This window comes from Neofelis nebulosa, chromosome 1, assembly GCF_028018385.1.
Source record: "Neofelis nebulosa isolate mNeoNeb1 chromosome 1, mNeoNeb1.pri, whole genome shotgun sequence".
Lineage (NCBI taxonomy): Eukaryota > Metazoa > Chordata > Mammalia > Carnivora > Felidae > Neofelis > Neofelis nebulosa.
This window is the reverse complement of record NC_080782.1, coordinates 205586319-205611731: the sequence shown is the minus strand read 5'-3', so window position 1 is coordinate 205611731 and position 25413 is coordinate 205586319.

The following is a 25413-nucleotide window of genomic DNA, read 5'->3' as shown; positions in this document are numbered from 1 at the left end:
TAGGTGATTAGTGATTTTTTCAATTAGTGTGGGGATAGAGTTGGGAAAGCTAAAAAAAATAACTGTTTAACATTCTTTTGAATCCATACATTATTAGTTAAAAATATGATCTTCCAAAGTGTCACACCATTGCTCAGTCCAATTATTTTTTTTGATAGGTGTCTTGGATGCCAGTAATGAAAAATGGAACCATTTCCACACTGATATAATGACAATTTGGGGCCAAAGCAGGAACTTGAAATTGGCTCATTTAACAACCAGAATTTGTAATTAGAACTTTTTAACTTAATTAAGGTAAATTTAGCTTGACAACTTCAAAGGCCAGATCTAAAATATAGGCAATATTTCAAAAAGTCTAATGATGTTAAGATTGACCTGGCACCTCATGAAATATAAAAAATGCAAGTCACAGATCATAAGAAATTGTCCAAAAGACATTTTTATTATCTTGTGTAGATAAACAAGGAGAAATAAAGATTGTATTAAATATTTTGTAATTTAGAATGCATTACATTGTTGAAAGGAAGCTTCAGTTAAACTTGCACTTACTATCAAAGAATTAGTTGCACAGTTGAGTTTTAGTGTTAAATCTTGTTTATTAAATACTAAATATTAAGCAACACAGTGTAATAATGTCTAATGTCTTCCTAATGTTAAATCTTTTGAAAATAAAATGATTACTATACTATGATCCCACAGCTTAGTAAATAAACTCTACCTGAGACTTAGCATTGTATCTGAAACATGGATTCATCACCTGTAAAACCTCAGTTATAAACAACTTAACATCAGGATTATGCCATCACATAGCAAGCATATAATCGTTACTTAAATGAATGCATTAGACTAAGACAAATGTGTTACAAAGAAATATTTTTACAACTATGGTCTTCTATCCTGCGTTGTACATTTGGAACCTTATGATAATGTTACAAAATTATCAACATCCAAGCTCTATCTCGAGGGTCTCATGTTTAAATTCTCTGCTATGTGGCAGTGACACTGAAATAGCACTGAGTGTCAAACCTCAACACGTTTATCACATAATTGGAGACATTCTCAATTCATTTTAAGTATCTTACTCCCCGTATTTTTTTCTGTTACAATTATGAAATCTACCAGTGCTGTTCATCAAATATTTTTGGCTATCTTAGAGATTTATGGTGGAATTATACTTCATGCTCCCCCCACCCCATGGAGTTTATTTTTAGTCATGTGATTTGCCTTGGCCAACATGTGAGTAGGAGCAAAATATCTAACTTCTGTGCACAAGTGTTAAGAACCAAAGCACATTTTACCCACTTTCTTGTTCCCTATCTTGGTTACTTAAGGATGGCATTTTAACACAGAGCTCTCTTCAGCCTGTGCCTGGAAGTAGGGACTCCCTGAGGTCACTTATTCAACTTGGAGTATGAGCAACAAAGAAATTTACCTTGGTAAGACTATGAGATCCTGAAACACTTTATTACTGCAACAAAACCAAAACTACCCTGATAGATAACACTGTATGAAATCAAACTCATTAAAACAGATAAACAGCAAAGAAACTACTATTTGACAAGAAAGACTTTTCTGTTTGGTTGCCATTAAAAAGAAAAAAGATCTTGGAACTGATCCTCAACTGAACCAGAATCACGAACAGTGTGTAATACCTGCTTATTTAATTAGCCTAATGTAATTGGTACATGCAGAGTAATGAATTGTACTGAAGTTGATGAAATCACTAAGGTGAAAAAAATACGTTGAAAAACACACTGTCTACAGACCAGAATAGTTTCAACTTGTGTTATTTTCTTAATACTTGAGTGTTCAATAATGTCTTACAATCATTCCTTTAATCAAAGCATTTACTTTGCTATGCAAACAACAGAGTTGCCATGTACACATTTATTGTGTATTGTGTGGACTTGAAAAAAAAATTTTTTTTTTCTGAAAACTCTCCCTTTAACGCAAATATACATTTTTAAAAGCAGGTTCATGAACTCAGAAACAGAGTAGAATGGTGCTTGCCAGGGTCTGGGGTTGGGGGAAGTGGGGAGATGTTGGCCAATGAGTACAAACTTCCAATGAGAAGATGCATAAGCTCTGGGGATCTAATATACAGCAAGGTGACTATAGTTAACAATACTGTTATATATACTTGGAATGCAAAGAGAGTAGATCTTAAATGATCTTACCACGCACACACACAAATTGCAATTATGCGAGGTTGACGGATCTATTAAATAACCATATTGTGGTAATGATTTTGCAATGTAAGTGTATCAAATAATCATGTTGTATACCTCCAACCTATATCATGTTATATGTCGATTATATCTCAATAAAGCTGGGGGGAGAAGCAGACTTAGTCAGTTTTTATTCTATATTTTATTATAAAATTAGTGCTATAACGTACTTGGTAATCTTATAAAACAGTCTTAATTTCTTATTAATGCCCCTGTAGATTAAATATCCCCCCCATATTTCTCTATTTTATTCACATTTTATTAAGATCCTTAATAGCTCATAAATTCTACTTATAAAGGGAATTAAAATAGATACTGCAGGGAAAAAAAGGACAAATTTAAACTATGCAACTTATAATGTTAAGGAATACATAATAATGAAATCATTAGGGTCACTGTATCCAGGAAACAATTGGTTTTAAATATATACAGTTATAATATAAAACTATTTGTTTAATATAGCCTCCTAAAACTATAGTGCTTTTAAAGTGTTCAAAGATAGGTAACTGTTATAGAGACCCCTTTCCAGTGAGATACAAAGGATCAATGACATTTGTTGGAGTAACAGCCCAACAAGCTTCTACAGATTATAGGCTATGTCCTAGAGACAACAGAAAACTTGTCATTTATCTTATTCTTTTCCCACTAAGCTATGTGACTAGATAGCAAGTGTGTTTAAGTGTCTTATTATCAAAATAACTCTGGATTATTTTAATTAATTTGAAAGCAAAGCTAATCAAAGATAGAACAATTTTTACCTATTAGTTTAACTTGTGCCTACCCTCTCAAATTATCACACACTGTCAATAAAGAGAATAAGAACTGCTTGCACATAGAACCTCTTGAATTTAAGTTGCTTTATTACTGTGTAGGCTTTCATAGGCTCAGAAATTCTCTTTCCAGGCCCAAAACACATTTTCTAAATCTCTACTTAATGACTTTCCCTTTACTTTTTTGTTTGTTTGTTTTTTTAAGTTTATTTATTTTGAGAGAGAGAAAGAAGCTTAGAGAAAGAGCACGAGCAGGGGAGGGGCAGAATGAGAGAGAGAGAGAGAAAGAGAGAGAGAAAGAGAGAGAGAGAGAGAGAGAGAGAGAGAGAGAGAGAGAGGCAGGCAATGAATGAATATCCAAACAGGCTCCGCACCGTCCGTGAAGAGCACAGCCTGATGCAGGGCTCAAACCCATGAAGCCATGAGATCATGAGCTGAGCTGAAATCAAGAGCCCGACGCTTAACTGACTGAGCCACCAAGATGCCCCTTTTTTTACTTTTTAAACTGAGATTATTCTGATGGCATAAATAACCTGGAATATATAGAGAGTATTCTTTGATTGATGTCTTTCTCCTATATGATCTTTTATTTTTTAATACAAATAAATTTGGGAAAAATTTATTTTTTCCTTCTCTAGGCAGCATACATGAACTAGCTCTGCTGAAAAGTCACTTTCATCACAATTTTTAAAATATATTCAGCAAAGGAAAAGAACAAAGATATAAGAATGATTCTGAATAGTGTGCATTTCTGTAGATTTAACTGCTAACTATTACCATAGCTGTGTTCTTATAGGCTCTATGTTTAAAAATATTTAGGCAGGGTGCCTAGGTGGCTCAGTCAGTTAAATGTCCAACTCTTGATTTTGGCTCAGGTCATAATTTCATGGTTATTATACTGAGCCCCCTGTGGGGCTCCACACTGGGTACGGAGGCCACTTAGGATTCCCTCTCTCTCTCTCCCTCTCTTTTTTTCTCTCTCTCTCTCTCTCTCCTTCCCTCCCTCCCTCAAAATAAATAAACTTAAAAATGAATAAATAAAAACACATTTAGGCATGAGAAATCCTCTTTTTTTTTCCTTCCTTTTTCAAGTTTTTAAATTCCAGTAAGTTTTCAACCCCTGGATGTCTCAGGTGGTTAAGCGTCTCACTCTTAATTTCAGTTCAGGTCATGATCTCACCAACTATGAGATCAAGCCTCAGGTTTAGCTCTGTGCTGACAGTGTGGAGCCTGTTTGGGATTCTCTCTCTCCCTTTCTGTCTGCCCCTCTCCCACTCACGTACATTCTCTCAAAATAAATAAATCAACTTTAAAAATACATACATTCATATGTACATACATACATAAATTCCAGTTATTTAACACACAGTGTAAGATCAGTTTCAGATGGAAATCACTTCTACTTAAAATAATATATATATCCAATGATTCTTTTTTCTCATGCTTCTTATTCATTTTTAATAGCGGCAGCTCACTTTGATAACAGACCAAGAATTCATAATTCGTGATTAATACAAAGGCATTCAAATGATTTTCTTATTAATATTAACCCCTCTCTCTTAATGGAAGTGCACATTTTAAAAGAGATCTGAGCTTAATTCAACAATACTGCCATACATGAGATTAGTAAATTGTAGAAACTAATTCTGGGACTACAAAACAATGGTTTCCTGGCATTAATTTTATAGAAATATATGCTTAAGTACAACATACTAAACAATATTTATTCAGTTCCTGAAATGGAAATTTAAGAGGCTGACTAAAGAATAATACACATTTTTGCCAGTTCAGAATTTAGCACTTCTTATTTGAAGAAAAAATACAATGAGATTTTAATGTCCTTTTCATAGTCTTATTAACCACTTCATAATTTTCCCCTTGATTTTAAATTTTCTAAATTTTTTAAAATAAACTAATTTTAATGTATTAACATGTAACATACATTTTTCAATAAATATCAATAGAAAAGAATGACTTTTTTTGAGGGAGCCATAATACAAAACGTTTTACATTTGATATTTTTTCATTTAATGAAAAAAATAACTTCAAACCACAAATAAAAAACAAATGTGGAGAGAGAAAGAACTTGTAGTCCTCTCCATGAGCTAAATTTTAAGGGGAAAAGATTTTGATTTGAGAGTTAAAGCTGAAATTAGACTTGATTTTATACTTCAAATAATGTTTTATTTTTAAAAACTCTTTCTCATAATCAATGAAACATTTAAGATTTTGACAGACTAGTACTACCAAAATAAAGTCCTATAAATGCATTAACACATAGTAAATTTAAAATAGCCATTTTTTGTGTGTGAGATATTTTATATCAGTATACATTAAGTATAAATATAAAGAATATTAAAATAATAATAATGAAATCCACTCCTGCATATCATTTAGAATGGAACCAAAATAAAATTCTTTCCAGGTAACAGTTTTCCCTGAGGATAAATTCATATATCAAAATGTCATGATATTTATATTGCAATTTTGCCTAGACTTTTTGCAATGCAAGGTTTTACATGATACCAATCCATCAAGATTCAATATCATTATGTTATGTCAGCTTAAAGTCCCTGAACATGATTCTAAAACTGTACACTTTCTGTGAATAAGTACAAAACAGAATAATCCCAAATAGCATGAGTGCGATTGACTGTTATTAGAGGAAGAAACAAGCCTTCCCTTATTGGTGCAGAGAAATAGATCAATGAATAGGATTCTGTAGCTGAATTGTGTCACTATAACAAGTAGCTAGATTTGGTAAGAGTAATACATTTAGGAAAAGCAAAGTAAAAGTTTTAAAACTGTCATAAGATCTATCTCATCAAAGCTACAGCAAGCCCATGTGACAAAATAGGTCTTACCCTTTGGCGGGAGAGAGACACCAATTCCAGACAATGGGTCTTTCATGTTACATTTAAAAGTAAAATAAATTTTAAAAGAAAGGAACAGTATTTAAGGATAAGAACATATTGAAGAAAAAGACAAGAAGGAAATATTCTGCTTTTATATAGTAAATATATTTTACCCAAAGAAGCCATTTATCTAAGTCTCAAGGACTACAGAGGTAGAACTAGTGACAAGAGGATTGTAGATTCAGGCAAAATTTGTCCCAATTCCTGCCTATTTTAAGTGATTTTCTGATATCTAGGATTTGGGAATTGATATTCGTCAGCTGGTCAATCTAAGGATTTTAATGTAATCATGAAATTAAGGGGTTCTATCCATGTTAAAAATAAACTATAATTACAGAAAAACTTTAAATTCTATCTTTGGCATAAAATAATAATATATTTTTGAAGAAACAACAACGGTAGGGGAGAAGATAAAGTTATGAATAAAGTTATTTTGTATTTTGTCAGTGGAGTGTTAACTTAGAGTTCTTTTAATGTACCATAGCAAATGACCTTTCTAGAACAAACCGGAAAAGAATTCCTCTTTGAAATGAAATATTCTATCACTTAATTATACGCAGAATTTCTGGTACATACACTTATTTTAAAAGAAAAGCACTTCAACTCATATGAGGACTTTAAGAGACAAAACAGATGAACATAAGGGAAGCAAAAATAATATAAAAACAGGGAGGGGACAAAACATAAAAGACTCTTAAACAGAAAGAACAAACAGAGGGTTACTGGAGGGGTTGTGGGAGAGGGATAGGCTAAATGAGTAAGTAAGACACGTTAAGGAATCTACTCCTGAAATCATTGTTGCACTATATGCTAATTAATTTGGATGTAAATTAAATTAAAAAAAAAAGAAAAAAGAAAGAAAAAAAAAGAGAATCGCTTCAATTTCATCCTGGAAAAGCAGAGCTACATGATTGCTGTCAAGTGGTAGTCTGCCCAAAAGTAGAATAGGTAGGTGGGTTTGAATTTTTAGTATTATTCCTTAATGCTCTTTTCACAAATAGATTAGTCTTCATCTAGGAGACTAATTTACCCAAGGAATTAAAATAAGCCAGTTAGTGACTCTTCCCAACAAAACTACCGTATTCTATCCACGTCACATGTGGAAATTAATGTTGTGACCTTGAAGACATTACAGATCAAGAGGTGGGTTCGGTGACTTCAAAAATAAAGCTGACTGATCCCAGAATGCCCTGAAAAAGATCCACCGGATACAGAGAATCCTAACATTTACTTACAAGAACGGGTTTCAAATGTTTGATAACAATCCCTACCTAAAATTCAGATCAACTGGTAATTTCTGGAGGTAACGAACATTCAGTTACCTCAGATTTTAAATGCTCATTTGAGTGTCATCTATGAGCTACAGTTGTACTTGATTGTTTCCGACAATGGTGCGCTCAAATGTAGGCAAATGCATACGAAAAGAGGTGCAAGCAGCAGCATAGGATTTGCGAGAAGAAATATCTTTAGACAGCCTGAATTCAATTCTGAATTCAGAAACTCTGAATACACTAAAAATACCCCTGTCTACATCCAGATATGGCACTCAGACAGATTGGCAAGCAATAGATTAGAATGGAAAATATAATGAGAATTATGGCAATGCTATTTTGACTATAAATTCTCATTAATTGACACAGTTATCAACATTCCACTACTATGTCCTATAAGATAGGTGTTTTAAAGAATGTTTTCCAGTAGTTAATTCTGCATCCAGCAAAAGCAAGTCTTGCTGCTTGTCTATCCAGCAAGTAGACAGCAAAATGTTGCTTCTATGCTCCCACTCCCCACCTCCCACATGAGAATATAATTTTGAATGATTTGGAACGGATCTTCATTCGGCAGGTGAGCCTGCTGTAGTGATTATAAATTCCATTTATAATATTCAAACTGCTAGAAGAATTTTATGGATTATGCCTGCAAGTAGAATTTACTGTCCAGAGAATGTTATCCTTAATTTAGTGACCAAACTAGCCTCTAATTTATTTCTTGAAGCTTCTACAAGAATAAAATCTTTTTTTTTTTAACAAAAGATCTCATGGGTGCTTTTTTCTTATCATATTTAAAATATTTGGTTCAAAGGTCAATGTTTTTATCGCTGTGGTGATACAGTAGAGTTATTTAACTGGCACAAAATCCATTTAAAACAAAGGAACAGAGAAATCATCATACACTCATAGATCTTTGCTGATGTACCATTAATTGAATGCTGTGCTTAATTTATGTTTTCTGCTATTTTTCAAGCCTACTATCAATATTAAACCTCAAGTATGTGTTTATCTCTAGGAATAGATTAGAAGTCATTCATTTTATGGACTCTGAAGATGACTGTGAGACATTTTATTATCTTTCCAGTCCCTCCTTAAAGCAGAGGCTTTGATACAGCTAGGGAATCTTTTCTCACAGTGTCCTGGGCACTATGACAGCATAGACCAACCACCAACACCATTGAGTCACCATCATCAACATAAACTCAGTTCCCAAAAAATTATTTTGGCATATTTTTGTCCACAAAGTGTAGGTAATAACTTTGAGAATAAGCAAGTAGAATATAAGCTTGATTATTACACTTCAGATTGAAGAACTTTAGAGAAACTAAGGCCTATGCTTTATAGGGAAACTTCCGCTCTGAATGCCCTACTTGGAACCCTACGGGAGTTGAGGTGTTTTCCAGGGAAGAAGAAATGAAAACGTGCTGAGACAATATTGGTGAGTTGAGATAATCCCCACTTTTGGGCCCACTGAAATTTTGAGAGATGTAACAATTTTGTTTTCTCAATACTTCAGCATGAAGTGTCAGAGAATCATAGTGAATCTCACTCACTTTGAGTTATTTATTAAAAACTCTTATTAGCGGGGCGCCTGGGTGGCGCAGTCGGTTAGGCGTCCGACTTCAGCCAGATCACGATTTCACGGTCCGTGAGTTCGAGCCCCGCGTCAGGCTCTGGGCTGATGGCTCGGAGCCTGGAGCCTGTTTCCGATTCTGTGTCTCCCTCTCTCTCTGCCCCTCCCCCGTTCATGCTCTGTCTCTCTCTGTCCCAAAAATAAATAAAAAACGTTGGAAAAAAAAATTTTAAACAAAAACAAAAAAAAAAACAAACTCTTATTAGCATTTGATGAATCATTCTCATCAGTGCTTAGAGAGTCTCAAGACTTTCATACCTATCATATATCACTTAACAGCAAGTTTTAGTCAAGTAAAAAATTAATTCTGCCAAATTGCAATCTAAAATTTGGGAGTAATATTGGCAAAAGGAGAATATTATCCAATGGCATACATGACTGAAGTCTCAAAGTGACAACAGAAATAAAAGATTTTATCATCTAAAATGAAAACGGTTAAAATTTAATCTTTGGTCAAAGTAAAATTGACACTAGGCATTTTCTAGGTTATAACATTTGACAAATACTTTACATGCTCAAAGAATTTATTATTATTAAAATTATAGTTTCCTGATAAATTTATCAGTGACTGATATTTTATATTAAGAAACAAAACAGATGATCATAGGGGAAGGGCGGGGGGAAGAGAGAGGGAAGCAAACCATAAGAGATTCTTAACTATAGAGAACCAACTGAGGCTTGCTGGAAGGGAGGTGGTTGGGTGATGGGCTAAATGGGTGATGGGTATTAAGGAGGGCACCTGTGATGAGCACTGGGTGTTGCATGTAAGTGATGAATCAGTCACTGAATTCTCCTGAACCACTATTGCCCTATATGTTAACTAACTAGAATTAAAATGGAGATGAAAAAAATAGTAAAATAATAGCATAAAATGCAGTCACGAAATTCATTGAGACCAGGTATCACCTTCAAAGAGGTGTTCAAAAAAATGTTTTATCTCTCCCATTATGGTTTTAGGAAGTCCTTGAAGCCCTAATATATTAACATTTTTTGTTATTGTTCACCGAGTCATAGTTTCTATCTCTGGATATCTTTTAAGCATGTATATCTGAGTATGTTGATAAGTTACTTTTTTTCATTTCCTACAATAGAAGAAGAGTGGCCTTTGTGCAACAGATAGGAAGAAAAATGACTTTTTGATGTTTCACAGCTTCAAAGTCTTTCTGTACATGCAATTTTCTTTAGCTTTGGTATCAGACTTTAAAAAAATATGCATTTTCTAAATAGGACAACTTTGTGGGTACTAATAAATCAAAGGTGTGAATTTGACCATCAAGGAGGAATAGAAAAATGTTCACCTGCAAAAAAACGCTACAGACGCAAGCTACTAACTATATCCACACATTTAGAAAGCATTTTACATACTGTACAGAGTCCATTCATGGAGGGAGAGGGAAGTTTGACAACTCTAAAATCACTGAAAAATTATGAGGTTCATTTCATTTACTCTGTTTCTGAAAGAGTCAGCTAAATTATGAGGTGGTTAAATAATAAATTGTTAAATTATCATCATCATTTAACCAGGGAGAGATTCTAAGACTTCCTGGTGTGCCTATGACACCAATCCACATACCAGTGTAAAAGTCTGCAATCACAATGTCACTGGGTCATTATGAAAGTTTTACACTCAGATCTCAAACTGAATTCAACATCCATTGGCCCGGCAGATTCCTCGTTCTTTGCTTAAATATCAAAACTGTCATCTCGGGGCGCCTGGGTGGCGCAGTCGGTTAAGCGTCCGACTTCAGCCAGGTCACGATCTCGCGGTCCGTGAGTTCGAGCGCCGCGTCAGGCTCTGGGCTGATGGCTCGGAGCCTGGAGCCTGTTTCCGATTCTGTGTCTCCCTCTCTCTCTGCCCCTCCCCCGTTCATGCTCTGTCTCTCTCTGTCCCAAAAATAAAAAAAAAAAATTAAAAAAAACAAAAAAAAACTGTCATCTCTTTGGTTTCTCAAGCCAAAGACCTAAAGGATATATCCTAGGCTTTACCTTTTTCCCCATCCAATCTCATGTAATCAGTCACAAAATCATGTTTCTAGTTTCTTACTACCTGTAATAATGGTCATCCCCATGCCCCATCATTTTTTATTCAGGCCCTTGTTACTTTTCACTGATTGTGAAACAGTACCCAACATGTCTTTCTGCATATGGGTTTGCCCGCGTCTAACCGATAGCTAAGCGGTTTTGGAGAATAGACATTCCATCATGTCATTCTGACTATGGTATTTTGATGGGCATTCAAGAACCAACAACCTTCAGGGAAAGTTCATTCAACTAATATTTATGTGTGTATACTATATGGCCAACACAGTTCTTGGGCCTATGTGTCCAACAGTGAGCAATACAACAAGTTAGAAGAGAAAGAGGTATAAGAAAAGGGAAAGAGAAGATGTAAGAGCAGGAAGAAGAGGAGGAGGAGAGAGGGAAGACAAATGTTCAAACCCCTTTGCAAACAAGAACTTTTACTATTTTCTCTAGGTAAGCTAGAGCACACTTACAGCCAGCACAGGGCTCATATTTAATATGCTTCTGAGCTAATTTCCTCATTTTTACTTAAAAAATGAAGTTCCTAAATGCCTTCTATTGCAATGCAGTTTATTTCATTTTAAAACCCAGTTTTTAATTCTTTGAAATGGATTCATTGAGCACTTCTCATATACAAAGCACGGTACTAGGCACTGTAGAGATGTGAAAAACAGGTTTAGTAAAAGAGAAAATCCATATCCATAAATAGCAGTAATAAAAAGATACAGGTAAGTGTGTCTTACAGTAATAATAAAACATTCTAGAAATTTAAAGAACAGAAAAATTGCCTTTTGAAGAAAACATTGGCATGTAGGAAAATCTATTTTAGTTAATCACTGAACATGTATGAGATACAGAGAATAGCTTTCCAGAACAAAATATCAGGAATGAAGTAAAAAACAAATTAGGAAATTTGTATTATTTATAAGTATAGTTATCCAGCTTAAGTTCATATTCTGAAGTTGTTGGCTGCTAAAGTTGTCTTTATAATTAGTTGCATAACTAATTAGGAGCCTGAGAGATTATTTATTTTTTTTCAATATATGAAATTTATTGTCAAATTGGTTTCCATACAACATCCAGTGCTCATCCCAAAAGGTGCCCTCCTCAATACCCATCACCCACCCTCTCCTCCCTCCCACCCCCCATCAACCCTCAGTTTGTTCTCAGTTTTTAAGAGTCTCTTATGCTTTGGCTCTCTCCCACTCTAACCTCTTTTTTTGTTTTCCTTCCCCTCCCCCATGGGTTTCTGTTAAGTTCTGAGAGATTGTTTAATAGAAAATGGAGATTGTCAAAACTATCCTTCAAGAAAAATAATTTATCATATCAACAGTATTTTAAGAGTGAGAATTCTTAATGAAGGTCATTCAGAGTAGAGAGGACACACATGTAGAGTGGTGAAAATCTAATGGAGAGGAAAAGGCTCCAGAGGGAGAGGGGATACGTACTGTACAAAGTTTTCTGAAGATGTTTGTGTAGATGAGGAAATAGTGGAGAAGTGTACTTGAGTGAGACAGAATATTCATTAATAATAACAGCATATTATAAAGTCAGTATTTTTTCAGTCTTTTTTTTAAGAGAGAGAGAGCGCACGCAAAAGCACACAGAAGCGAGTGGGGGAGAAGGGCAAAGGGAGAGAGAGAGGATCCCAAGCAGCCTCCACACACACCATGGAGCCTAACGCAGGGTTTGATCCCATGGCCCCTGCGATCGTGACATGAGCCAAAATCAAGAGTCCGATGCTCAACCACCTAAACCACTCAGGCACCCCTCAGTCATGTTTTTAACAACTACCTTATGCTTTCACTGTGAAAAATATTACCTTTGTCCCCGGAGAGAACAGAAGATTAGAAAAATTAAGTAATTTTCCCTAGGGTCACATAGACAATAAACAGGTAAAATTCAAGTTTCAACTCTTATATTTTCCTTACAATTTCAGTGTTCTAGCAATGTAAAAGTGTGCAGAGCTCCACATTAAAAAATGTGGAGGATATGGTGAATAAGTCTTACTGCCTTTCTACAGACTTAATTACACTATTTAGTATCAATTATGAGACCATGTAATGGAGATTCAAAGTATAATAAGTAGAAAAAAAGTTGAATTCACTTTAACTCATTTGACTACATAGACAGAAAACTACATAAAGAAAATGGCAATTATGCTAAAATATGAAAGATTACCAGAATCTCTACTAGTAAAGAGAGAGGAGGTATAAGAAACCTCATTACAAATTATTACAAAAGAAGGAAATAAAAAGGAAACAATTATGTTCTGCAAAAGTGAGTGTGCCTTGTGAAGGACAGCTCAATGTTATCTAGCCATGGTGAAGCCTTTCAAAATTTCTCTGTCAGTGCTTGACATGATTGGAAATATGCATTGGGATGATAATTGTTTTTGTGTAAGCAAGAGAGATTGACTGTGGGAGAAGTGGGGCTCTGTGGGTATGTTTGAGTATAAAAGGTTTAGGGCTTCAAGGAATTTATTTCCAAGGAACCATAGGAATTAAGAATAGACCTAACAACACACAATACAGAGGTTAGAAACAGAAAATAAAATACATATACACATTTGTCCTCTGAGCTAGTTGGAAATTAGGAGAGAGCAAGTGAAAATACGGACAGATACTGAGGAAATGACGGAAGATGATTCCCGTCAGATATTCTCAAATGTATAGCTTTCAAATTAAGAATAAAAAATTCCCTGAAAATAGTGATCAACAAGGATTGTAAATAACTGTTAATGTTTAACTGAACGTTACTGACTATAATAGCCATTGGATGCTCCCAGTTCTGCCTTGTGGAATACCATCAATGTATGCTCATGCATCAAATGTTTCTCATACTGTTTTGGTCTAAGTTTTTAAATTTATTTATTTTAAGCGAGTGAGAGCAAATAGGGGAGGGGCAGAGAGAGAGGGAGACAGAGAATCCCAAGCAGGATCCACACTGTCAGCACACAGCCCAACGCAGGGCTCCATCTCATGAACCGAGAGTCCAAGAGTCAAACGCCCAACCGACTGAGCCACCCAAGCACCCATCTCACATGGTCTTTGGCAGAAATCATGCTAATTTCATCTCTCCTTCTCTAATTCTCCTATTACAGCCATCATGTTTTACTCTTAGCTATTCTTGCCATCCTTTCCTGGGTATCTATGTTCCTCTAGACTTCAGAACATTAGTCTTGATACTGTGTATCATGTGAATGTCAACGTACATTTAAACATCATCAGTGAAATTCCAGAGCTTAAAATCCCCTTTAATGTTACCAGGATTACCTTCAAAGTGCCATATGCAATTTTGAGGGAAAAGCTGAAATTCTAAAATCAAAGTACGTATTGCAGATAAACACATGATTCTTTAATATACACTGTGAAATTTTTAATGTTTTTTTTGCACAAGTTGTATTATCCAAATTTTCTCACGCCTATGATATATTAGGTTATTTCTTTCAAATAAATTGGATTATTTAACCATGGATAAAACCATGGAATAAAAACCTAAAATGTCTAATGAAAGCCTGTGGTATTTCTTAAAAATTGATTTAATTTGCCTTAAGATGGCAGTATTGGTCTTCTTAAGATTTTTAAAAGCTTTAAAAAAAAAGCCTTCAGGAGGAAAGCATGGGCTTTCTAAACACTGTCTTAGCCTTATATAGACACAGAAACCCATGCTTACCAAAGAATGCAGTAAATGTAATATACATACAGATTAAACTTAAAGTCTATACAAACAGTGATAATAGTTAAAAACACAAGCAGTGCAAATCTGATTGACATGTTAGTTAATTAAAAGCAACAAGGAGAAAAGGTTTTGGATCACAGAGGGGATTACACACAGTGATGCGTCTTCTAAATTATTTTGTTTCAGTGAAGAAGGAAGAATCAATAAATGAAATTAAAAACAAACAAACAAAATCCTCCAGGAAAATATTCCCTTAAATAAAGGTAATAAAAATACCAGTTTATATAAAAAAATATCTAATCAGGCAGAAGCTAAATTATGATATTTAAAAATGAGATGTATAATTGTATGAAAGGGTAAAGATTCCTGATTATCAGGTGCCGGGGAGTACTTTTCACACAAGCTTCATTAACATTCAGTGTGACTGACCCATGTTTGGTCAAAAGCCTTACAAAGCTTTACAGCCTGATTAATTTGAAATATAAAATGCAGCAACCCTTACTTCCTCAAAGTTTCCGAGTTATTCAGTAGAGCCTATAAACACTTCCAACATCCAAGTCAAAGTCTTAAACACTCTAGAGGGTAGAAATGACAATGATTTTACAGTCTCATTTTAGATCACTTTTATTAAAAAAAAATTAAAGCAGCTAAAGGCACAATGGTAAAGAAGTTCATACTAAAACGTGTTTTTAGGGACTATAATGAAATACATTACATACAATGCGTTATTCCATCAGTATAATTGTTTACTTTATCAATTTTAATCTTATCTATAGCTAAACAAGCAGGATGTTCTGTGGTATTAGTCATTTAATATTTTAAGATCTTTTGAATCAAATCTACTTTCCTCAGCTAACTTTGACCATCTTACAAATCGCAGGCCTTCCCACTTCACCCTTACCTAACTTTATACCTCAACAGCCATAAAAACCAGAATATATTGGTTTAAAAAAATTGTAAGCATCAAAATACATATATCTGTTGTACTTTTCTAAGGACATTTTTCTACATAATATTAACTTCCTATAGGCTTTTTTTGTTAAGTAGATTGCATACTATTTCTGAAATATCATTTATAACATAATCCCACATACCTTGGAACGATTAGCTAGTCACCAAATTACCATGATTATCACATGTACTCAACATAAGTTTGACACAAGGACCAGTGTGCAGAGCAAATGGATGGGATCTTAACAAGGAAATAAAAGTAAAAGAATTATCATCATTAATTCGAATACAGAAGGTGTAATTTGAGATAGCAGAGTCCATAGTAAAAATATAAGTTAAAATCTACCCCCCTTTGGAATTAGACAAAGAGATGAATAAAATGTAAAATTGTCCCCAGAAATTAGAAAATCATTTGTTCAAACTCCCCAAATGCTTCCATTACTAGTGATTTAACGACTTGGACAGGAATAGCTTGTCCCATCAGAAGACAACTCAAAAGTTAAGCATGTTTGCTTAAATTCCAAATTGCAAAATGATTCCCTGAGACTTCTGGACATTACTAGATGCTCAGCTCCTCAGAGTTAACCCATCATGGTTGAGTTTATGTCTTCTCTCACACTATCCACAATATAGTGTATGGTTTTGTTTTCAAGAATTATTTTATACACTTTTTCTCTCAAAAAGATGATTTTTATTTTTCTTACCGGAAAAAAATGTTTGACACTTGAAAATAAGACAAAAAGGTAGTGCATCCTTTTGTTATCATCTGAGGGCTTTGCCTCCATACGCAGTATTTAGGAAATTGTATTTAGTTGATATCTTTGTTTAGTTGATATCTTGTTACTTTGTTTAGTTAGACCTTTGATTAAAGGTCTAATATAGTAATATCACTTTTTTTGGTGTCTAGGAATTTTTAATTTTGGTTTTATTAAGGTATAATTGACATATAAAATTGTAATCTATTTAATATGTACACCATCATAATTTGTGTATATATTGTGAAAGGGTATCCCTATCAACACATCCATTACCCCCACACACACATTTGTATCTGTTTACACCTGTGTATGTGTATACACACACACACACACACACACACACACACACACACGTGAGAACATTTAAGTTCTACTCTTAGCAAATTCCAATGATACAATATGGTGTTATCAACTATAGTCACCATGTTTTACACTAGATCTTCAGACTTTATTCATCTTAAAGCTGGAGATATGTACCCCTTCACCCACCTCCTTCATTTCCCTGTCCCATTTAATATCACTTAAGTACTGATTTTAAGTCTGAAAGAAATGCGTATAATATCTGCCCAGTGAAAAACAACAATACCTTTTTTTTTTTTTTGAAAGAGAGAGAGAGAGCAAGCATCAGCAGGGGAGAGGGGCCAAGAGAGAATGAATCTTAGGCAGGGTCCAGGCTCAGTATGGAGCCCAACATAGAGCTTGATCGTACAATCATGACCTGAGCTGAAATTAAGAGTCAGATGCTCAACTGACTGAGCCACCCAGGTGCCCACAGATTATACCTAATTCTTTTTTTAATTTCTTAAAAAACAATTTTAAGCTTTATTCATTTTTCAGAGACAGAGAGAGACAGAACATAAGGTGGGGAGGGCCAGAGAGAGAGGGAGACACAGAATCTGAAGCAGGCTCCAGGCTCTGAGCCATCAGCACAGAGCCCAACATGGGGCTTGAACCCACAGACTGTAAGATCGTGACCTGAGCTGAAGTCAGATGTCCAACTGACTGAGCCACCCAGGCGGCCATGATACCTAATTCTTAATGGCAAGTGGGACATTATGCAGTTGGCAATCTAACTTAGCAATTTGGTCCTTTTATAAATATACCTAGTTTCTGAGTGTCCCTCACTAAATTAGGTGTTAAAAACTCTAGCACATGTTTGTGTTATATTTACCTGAGTGATAATTTTACCATTTTGATCATTATATTTTGATATTCTATGTACCTCTATCAACATCCAATGTATACCTATTTCCAACCTGGCAGCTGTCTTCTATTGGATTGCATCAATCTTTCATAGTTTGGCTGAGTAGGGTATTTTCAACCACTAGAAGGGAGAAATTGGTCCCATGGGAGCTACGGAGGATGATAAATATTCTTAAATTATGACCTGGAGGTGTCATAGATTATATTATGGTGTCATCAATACAAATATTGATGATGTATCCATAAAACATTAATTCTGTATCTGGAAGGCAACATGCATATGTAAATTAATAAAGTAAAATTATTTTAAATCTTCTGCTTTATCAATTCTATTAGATTCAAATTAACCTAATTTTTCAGAGAATTTCAACACTAATGTAAATCTTCATTTTGCCTTTGTAACAAATCTACACCTTGATCATATGCTAATTGTAGAGTTGAAACCTTATGTTTTTTACATAGAAATGACCATTAACAACAGTTTATACACTTAATAATATTCTCTTATATGCTAATTCCCTAAAGTATTTTTTTAATGTTTGTTTACTTTTCAGAGAGAGAGAGATGGAGACAAAGAATCCGAAGTAAGCTCTAGATTCTGAGCTGTCTGCACAGAGGCTAATGCGGGACTCAAACTCACGAACCGCGAGATCATGACCTGTGCTGAAGTCAGACCCTAAAGTATTTTTGAAAGACCTGTTAAGACTTGAAGTGAGAGTCAAAATTAAGTGAATCCTACTTATAAAAAGCAAAATGCAATTTGGTAATTTACATGCAACGGATGAATGCCACTTAAGAACAATTAATCCTGTCAAATGTACAACACATTAAATACAAAAAAGAATTAAAATGTTAGTTTATGTATCTGTGTGTGTATGCATGTGTGTGTGTGTGTGTGTGTGTGTGTGTGTGTGTGTGTGTGTTTTAACTGCAGTTCTACATTGAATTTCAAATAACACTACCTTAGTTAGCACACATCTTGAATGTTCCCAAATTGTAGACTGTCCTTGTGCCTGACACTGCACCGCAACTCCTCATCCAAACTTCTATGTGGCCTTATAGGCCAAATCACAACTCCTCCTTTCCAATCTATATTTCCGTGTTGATTAGTGCTATATTTTTTCTCCTTTATTCTATATTGATATTAGTGCTTATAAATTACATTGCTGTACCCATTATCCTGTAAACATTTAATACCTAAAAAATCTAATTACTTAAAATTTTACGAAGTCGTGCCTCAATATAAATTATAATTACACACACTCACACATACGCACACATACACAGGGAGTTTGAAAATAAAAAAAAAACAAAGGGGGACATTTGCGAAATTTTCAGTTTTATTTATTTATTTTGAAACAGAGAGAGGGAGAGCATAAGTAGGGCAGGGGAAGGGAGACAGGGAGAGAGAAAGAACCCCAGGTAGGCTCTGCACTGTCAATGCAGAGCCTGACATGAGGCTCGAACTCACTAACTGTGAGATCATGACCTGAGCCGAAATCAAGAATGCTTCTCCGACTGAGCCACCCAGGTACGCCACAATTGTCCCTCCTTAAATACAAATGAGATTACTGCTGACAAGTATCAGGCTAAAAGTTATACAGAAGTCTTTACTGAGGACTACTTTGGATTCTTCTGACTTCTCTCTATTGCCATAAATTTATCTTACTTCAGGACCCTAAAGGAATTTCTATTGCCAAGTGTCTTTTTTCTGGCAATACTTGAAAAAATATGGCTGTTCTCTTTTCTCCCAGTTCAAGTTTCTAAATTTAGCATTTGTCCAACTTGATCAAGAACTTCATTCAAATAAGGAACATGGCATTTGGCCAAGGAGCAACTATTGGAACAATGCAGATCGAATGAGAAAAGAGCCAACAAAGACCCCACGTTCATGGAGCATACAACTGAAAAAGTAAAAATCCTTAAAGAACTTACTGAAACTGTGATGAATATTATGAAGAGGTCATAGATAGGTATGGATGTTTATAGCAAAAAATAATTTTTCTACTCTTAGAGTCTTATGACATGTGAACGTTAAAGAATGAGCAGAAATTATCTGTATACCCCATATAAGGGATGAAGTAAGAAATGGAAAGGAAGACAGAAGGAATCCCTGAGGATGTTGAGCACTGGTGATCCCACTGTCCAGTGTTACGAGAAAAGGGACAGAACAAGGAGATGTGGCTGGAGACACAGGAAGTACCCAACAGGCAGTGTGTGAGAGGAGAGAATCATGTCTTTCTACCTGTCCTGAAAAGATAGGGAGTTTTAAACTAGAGATTCAAATGATCAGATCTGTATTCTTTAAAGTTCTTTGTTGAGTCCATGAGTAGAATGAATGGGAAAGTGGCAAGTTAGGCAGACCAAGTCCTACTAAGGGGGTGGAGACAGTGAGTATAAAAATACTATAAAAAGAACTCTCAGGGCACCTGGGTGGCTCAGTTGGTTAAGACTCTGACTTCGGCTCAGGTAATGATCTCGCAGTTTGTGGGTTCGAGCCCCACATCGGGCTCTGGGCTGACAGCTCAGAGCCTAGAGCCTGCTTTGGATTCTGTATCTCCCGCTCTCTCTGTCCCTCCCCCCACTTTGCTCTGTCTTTCAAAAATAAACAAAAATAAATTAAAAAAAAAATAAGAACTCTTTTCCTACTGAAATATTTGTTAGAATCACCTGCTTTTATATCTGTCCTCCCAAACATGTTTAAAGACATACTAAATATAAACTTATAAGTTATTTTATAAGCAGAAAAACTTGATTTGGGATCCATGAGGTTTATTTGCTTTTAATTTTCATATTTACCTGTTTTATTTCACTTTTTATGCCTAATATTCTGTAGATCTCTTGTCCTTTGCTCGATTTCTACCCACCTCACCCTCAGCAGATGACCTTCTTTATTCTTCACAGGGAAGATACAATTGATTTTTAAAATCTTCTGAAAAAGTCTCATAACTTCCCCAAAACAGGGGTCAGAATCTCTGTTTCTCTGGGTACTACTGTAGCATTTGCCCTTTCTTGTTCCTACCCCTTTCCACTGCATCTTCCCCTCATCTTTCAAATCTATACTTTCAAAGCTATTCTAACAGCACCAAATGTGATACAAGTAGTGGGCTTTCAATGAATATGTAAGATAAAGGCTTTACTCTCCAACATCTAAAACCATGGCGTTTTTTTTTTTTAAAGAACACCGTGGATAAAAGAGGGAAATGCTAGCAATCCTATCATATTCTATAATTTAGGCATGCTCCTCAGCCTTCATAGATCATTTGCAAAAACCTAGGTTCACATCCAAAATCTGTCAGACACTGTATAAAACCATGATAATGTATATTTGATTAAAATAAACCCAAGAGCATTTATGTATTTTTCTTGAAATTCCTAAATACTTCACATAAGTTATAATTAAATCTTTTGTCAATACTATGCTATCCCCAATATGCAGGAAAAAAAAAAGGCTGTGAAATTGTGACATTCACAAGTTCTAAACCTGTTGTTCAATTGACATTTATCTTAAGCTTCTCTTTGTAAAATGATAAATCATGTAAAGATAGAACAGTGTAACAAACCCCTATTGCCTAGATTAAAATATTGTCACTTTTTGATTCCTACTCGAGTCTGACCTTCTCCAAGATTATTTTCAAGGAAATCTCGGACATCACATTATGTCATTTAGAGTTATTTTGGCAGGTATCTCTAAAAGATGAGGACTATTTTTTTAAAACATAAGCATACTAATCTTCTAATTTGAAACTGTTGATTTTTTTAAAAATATCCTTATACATCCATTCAGTATTAATTTTTTATCCAAATCATTACATGAATGAGTCTTTAAACTTGGTGAATCAGATTTAACGTAAGTTTCACATGCTGCAATCACTGATATATCACTAATCTATAGTGTCCTCTGACTTTTTTCCCTTCCCTATGTTGGAAGAACTAACTGCTTTATTTATACTTTCCCCTGAAATGGAGATTGCTGGTCTGCTCTATGATATCGTTTTACATACTCTGTTGATTCTTCTGTTTCTGGAAATTGGCTAATAGAGAAAGAAGTCTTCATCAGTTTCAGGTTTAAGTTTTCTGGCAAGGCTTCTTCATGGTTTTGTGTATTTCCATAAAGAGGAACACGATGCTTGATTAACTCTATGTTATTTTTGGAGCCATTGGTGATCATTGATTAGAACCATTATTTCATTGGTGTTATAAAATAACAGTATTTCATCGGGATTACAAATTACAAAATTCTATTATCCTTCATTTATTAGCTAGGAAAGTTCTATAAAAAGAAAATCAAACACATTAACATTTAGTTACACTAAGGTAAAATTCACAAAATTTCATAAAAGATGGATAAGATATATGCTGGAGTCTTTTAAATTCTCCAATTTGATGTTTCCTGATTTATAAGGAAAACTATACAATCCTCAAAATGATAACATGAAAGTCAAAATCCTGCACTTGTTTGTTGGTAAAAAAAAAAAAAACTTTCTTACCCAGAGACCTAAAAATGTAGCAGTTTTGAACTTAGAAAAATATGTCCACAATTGGATTTTTATACAAACTAGGAGATAGCCACAGTATTTTTTTTTAACACAATGGAGAAATGCAGTGCTATATTGGCTGTGTGTTTGTTTTCTTTTTTGACAAACTACTTCAGATAATAAAGGTGCTGGCAAAGGAGCACGTACTATGTGTATTGTGAAAATGCCATATCAAGGCACCTATATGTATAAATTGCCCAGCTAAAACAGGAATTGAATAGTTTCTATTGATACTTAGTGATATAGAATTCTAGTCCATTTGAGACATATGAGCTATGGTTTCATATGATTTGCATTCACAAATCTTTTGAAAGCTATATTATACTCTTATGTTTGCTCAAGACTATTGTCATTATTGTTTAATATTATTATGTAAAATCTCAAAACACTAGCATTACACATAAATACATTAATGAATGCTCCTTCATTGAGGAAGCTTGAATTTAAATAGGCATTCTTCTGATGAATACTGCCCTTTTTATGTGTATCTCAGTGCCACAACTGAAATCAAATCATAGTTTCCAAGCAAGTATCTTCCTAAATGCTGTCTCACTTGAACATTTACCAGGTTATATTATAAAACTTATCAACCCAGTTCATTTTATGTTGAGTTGGAAACATTCCATTATCTTTCCAAAAAGGTATAGAGTATTTTTAAATGTTCTTCAATCTCAGCGATTGTATTTTCTTGCATGGACAATTGAAACTGGCCATATAGCCAATAACATTTTTTTTTCTTTTAAATGTCTAGATTTAATCCTCGGCTGGGTGTCTCAGCTTTATGCTTATCATTTGAAACATCAAAATTTTTTATAATTTATTATGGCTTAACCCATAAAAGGTTAAGATATTTCATTATCTTTTCCATCACCAATTGGTCTTAATTCCCTCACCACATGATGTATAGCTTTGTATGCCATTTTTCTATAGGCATGGTAGTGTATCAATTGCTTCTGAAATTTTTTAAAGATCTAGATGAAGCTGAAATATGAAATAAAGCTACGTAGAGCCACATATTGGAAAGCTTAAAAAGCAAATGACAGTAACTATTATCTACATAGTGCATAGTGCCTACCAATTTTACTCTAAACTCTTGTCACCAAAAAATACTCATTAAAAACTAATTATTATTACTTGGGTCAAAACTGCTTCTCAGAGCAAAGTTTCATCTTTCAAATGTTGAGTCTCTGCCTTTTTTTTTCCTCCCAGTGATATGAATGATCTTTCCCAAATAAAACATGATGAGTGCTTTACACGTTTCTGACAGAATACAAAGACTGACTATTTTAAATGATAAGGATCTCTTCTACTGACTTCTCATTTAGAGTCGTTAAAGAGGAGGCTTATATACTATGTGTGTAACAGCAGAATGATTTCTTGAATGTACTGTTCAGTACTAAATTATAAAAAAATGTTGGCAAAATTTAAAGTGTGCCTTTGAAATTCACCATTTCTATAACAGGAAGGTTGGAGAAAGGTTATGAACTGACACCATTATCTTGATATCTGTCAGGGAGTTGGCTATTGACATGAAAAAGGAAGACTACTCTGTCTTTCCAAATAATAAAAAGCTCTTTACATTTTAAAATGAAAGCCATTTACTAGAAAGCCTTTGAAAAGCATGTTTCTCTGAGTTTTAAACACAAATCAGAAAGGCAAGTAATCATTCCAACTGGTGATGGAAGCAAGGACACATTTGTGCACTTGCAGTTGCTATTATAAGGCTCTTGCCACTAGGCTGCCATTAAAATTGAGTTGGCTTTGATTAGAAATGACAATTTCCAGAATTAGCTTTGCAATTATTTTAATTGTGCTAATATTTCAAAAAAATTATAAAATATTTCCCCTTATTCAAATACTTATTCATTTTAAATTTTCTTACTGTAAGACAAACTTTTAAAGTTAAAGGCATGGGAATGGAAGATATACCTAACTATATTAATTTTAAACAGTTTATTTTGTAGTGTAAAAGTTCAAAATTTATGGGAGAATGTGTAAGACTTGTAAGTATTGAAACAATTTTAAATGAAAAGGCATAGCAACTGCTTTTTAAAGCAAGGATGCATGCCCTGATTTAATTAACAAAGTTTTCTTTGCAATGTCTGGGAAGAAAAAAGATAAAGTTCAGAGGAACTATGCTGTGTCTGCCGTGTTGAGATAGAATCAGTAAATGGTTTGTACTGAGCTAAATGAAAAGTTAAAGCTTAACACAAGTACTTAATGTCTGTATTTAAAGGTGTTTACTATAGTCTGGGATCTATTTCATGATGGGTTTAATCTGTATGTACTAAAGGCTGATACCCTAAAGAAATTGCTTCTTGTGAGCAATGATTTTCCTAGGTGTTGTTTAATATTTACATGATTATAATAGCATTAATTTTGTGTTTTTTGTATTTATTTTTGAGAGACAAAGAAAGAGCACAAGCAGGGGTGGGGCAGAGAAAGAGAGGGAGACAGAGAATCTGAAGCAGGCTCCAGGCCGTGAGTTGTCAGCACAGAGGCTGATGGCGGGGCTCAAAACCCACGAACCATGAGATCATGACCTGAGCCGAAGTCGGATGCTTAACCAGACTGAGCCACCCAGGCGCCCATAAGAGCATTTGTAAAATCATTTAAGTTAAATAACATGCTTGTCTCTATTGTATGTAATCGCAATCAAAACATGAGATACATTGGTAAATCAGTAAGTATTGAGTTTTTCTTGAACAACTTTCAACTTAATATATTTTATAAATTTTTGAAAATCAGAAAAATTTCCAAAAACACTTGAACTCCTTAGAGTTGAAAATCAAGCACATAAGAGGAAACATGTAACACACGGTATTATGATTTAGTACCTGTTTGACTATGTTATGAATTAGCAGCTTCAGGATGACCAATGTAAGTTATGAGCCGCTATCAAAAAACTATGGAAAACAAATTAGTTTGAGGGGAAAACAAGCTGAAAGCTGTCATAAATTTTTTTTTGTAGTTTTGTGTTGTCAAGCCATATGCTAATAGCTGAAAAATTAGAAACCTGCAGTAATCAAATCATTTATCTTTTGACAGATCAGTAAAGAGTGATAACAAGGAAATGTGAGTGCCAGAGTATTCTGAAAATATCAGCTATTTTAAACGTCAGAATATAAAAATAAGAATTGATAAAATTATTACTTAAAAAATAGAAAGGTGTTTCACAGAGTGCTCTGAATAAAAAGTGAGAAACTAGGTTATTGGAAGTTTCTTCACATGAAAGAGGTGTTGAATAAATGAGATGTATGTGTGGGGAAGAAAAGAGTGAGTTAAGTGGCTCAAAGTATATATCCAGCACAATCTCCAAAATTTAAGGTAGACCTGATGTTACTATATTGCATAACTCCAATAGAGTCCAATTTTTATAGGTATGGGAATCACATAGAAGCATAAAGTTTCATTCATTACACATACAATTCTAAGTTTATGAA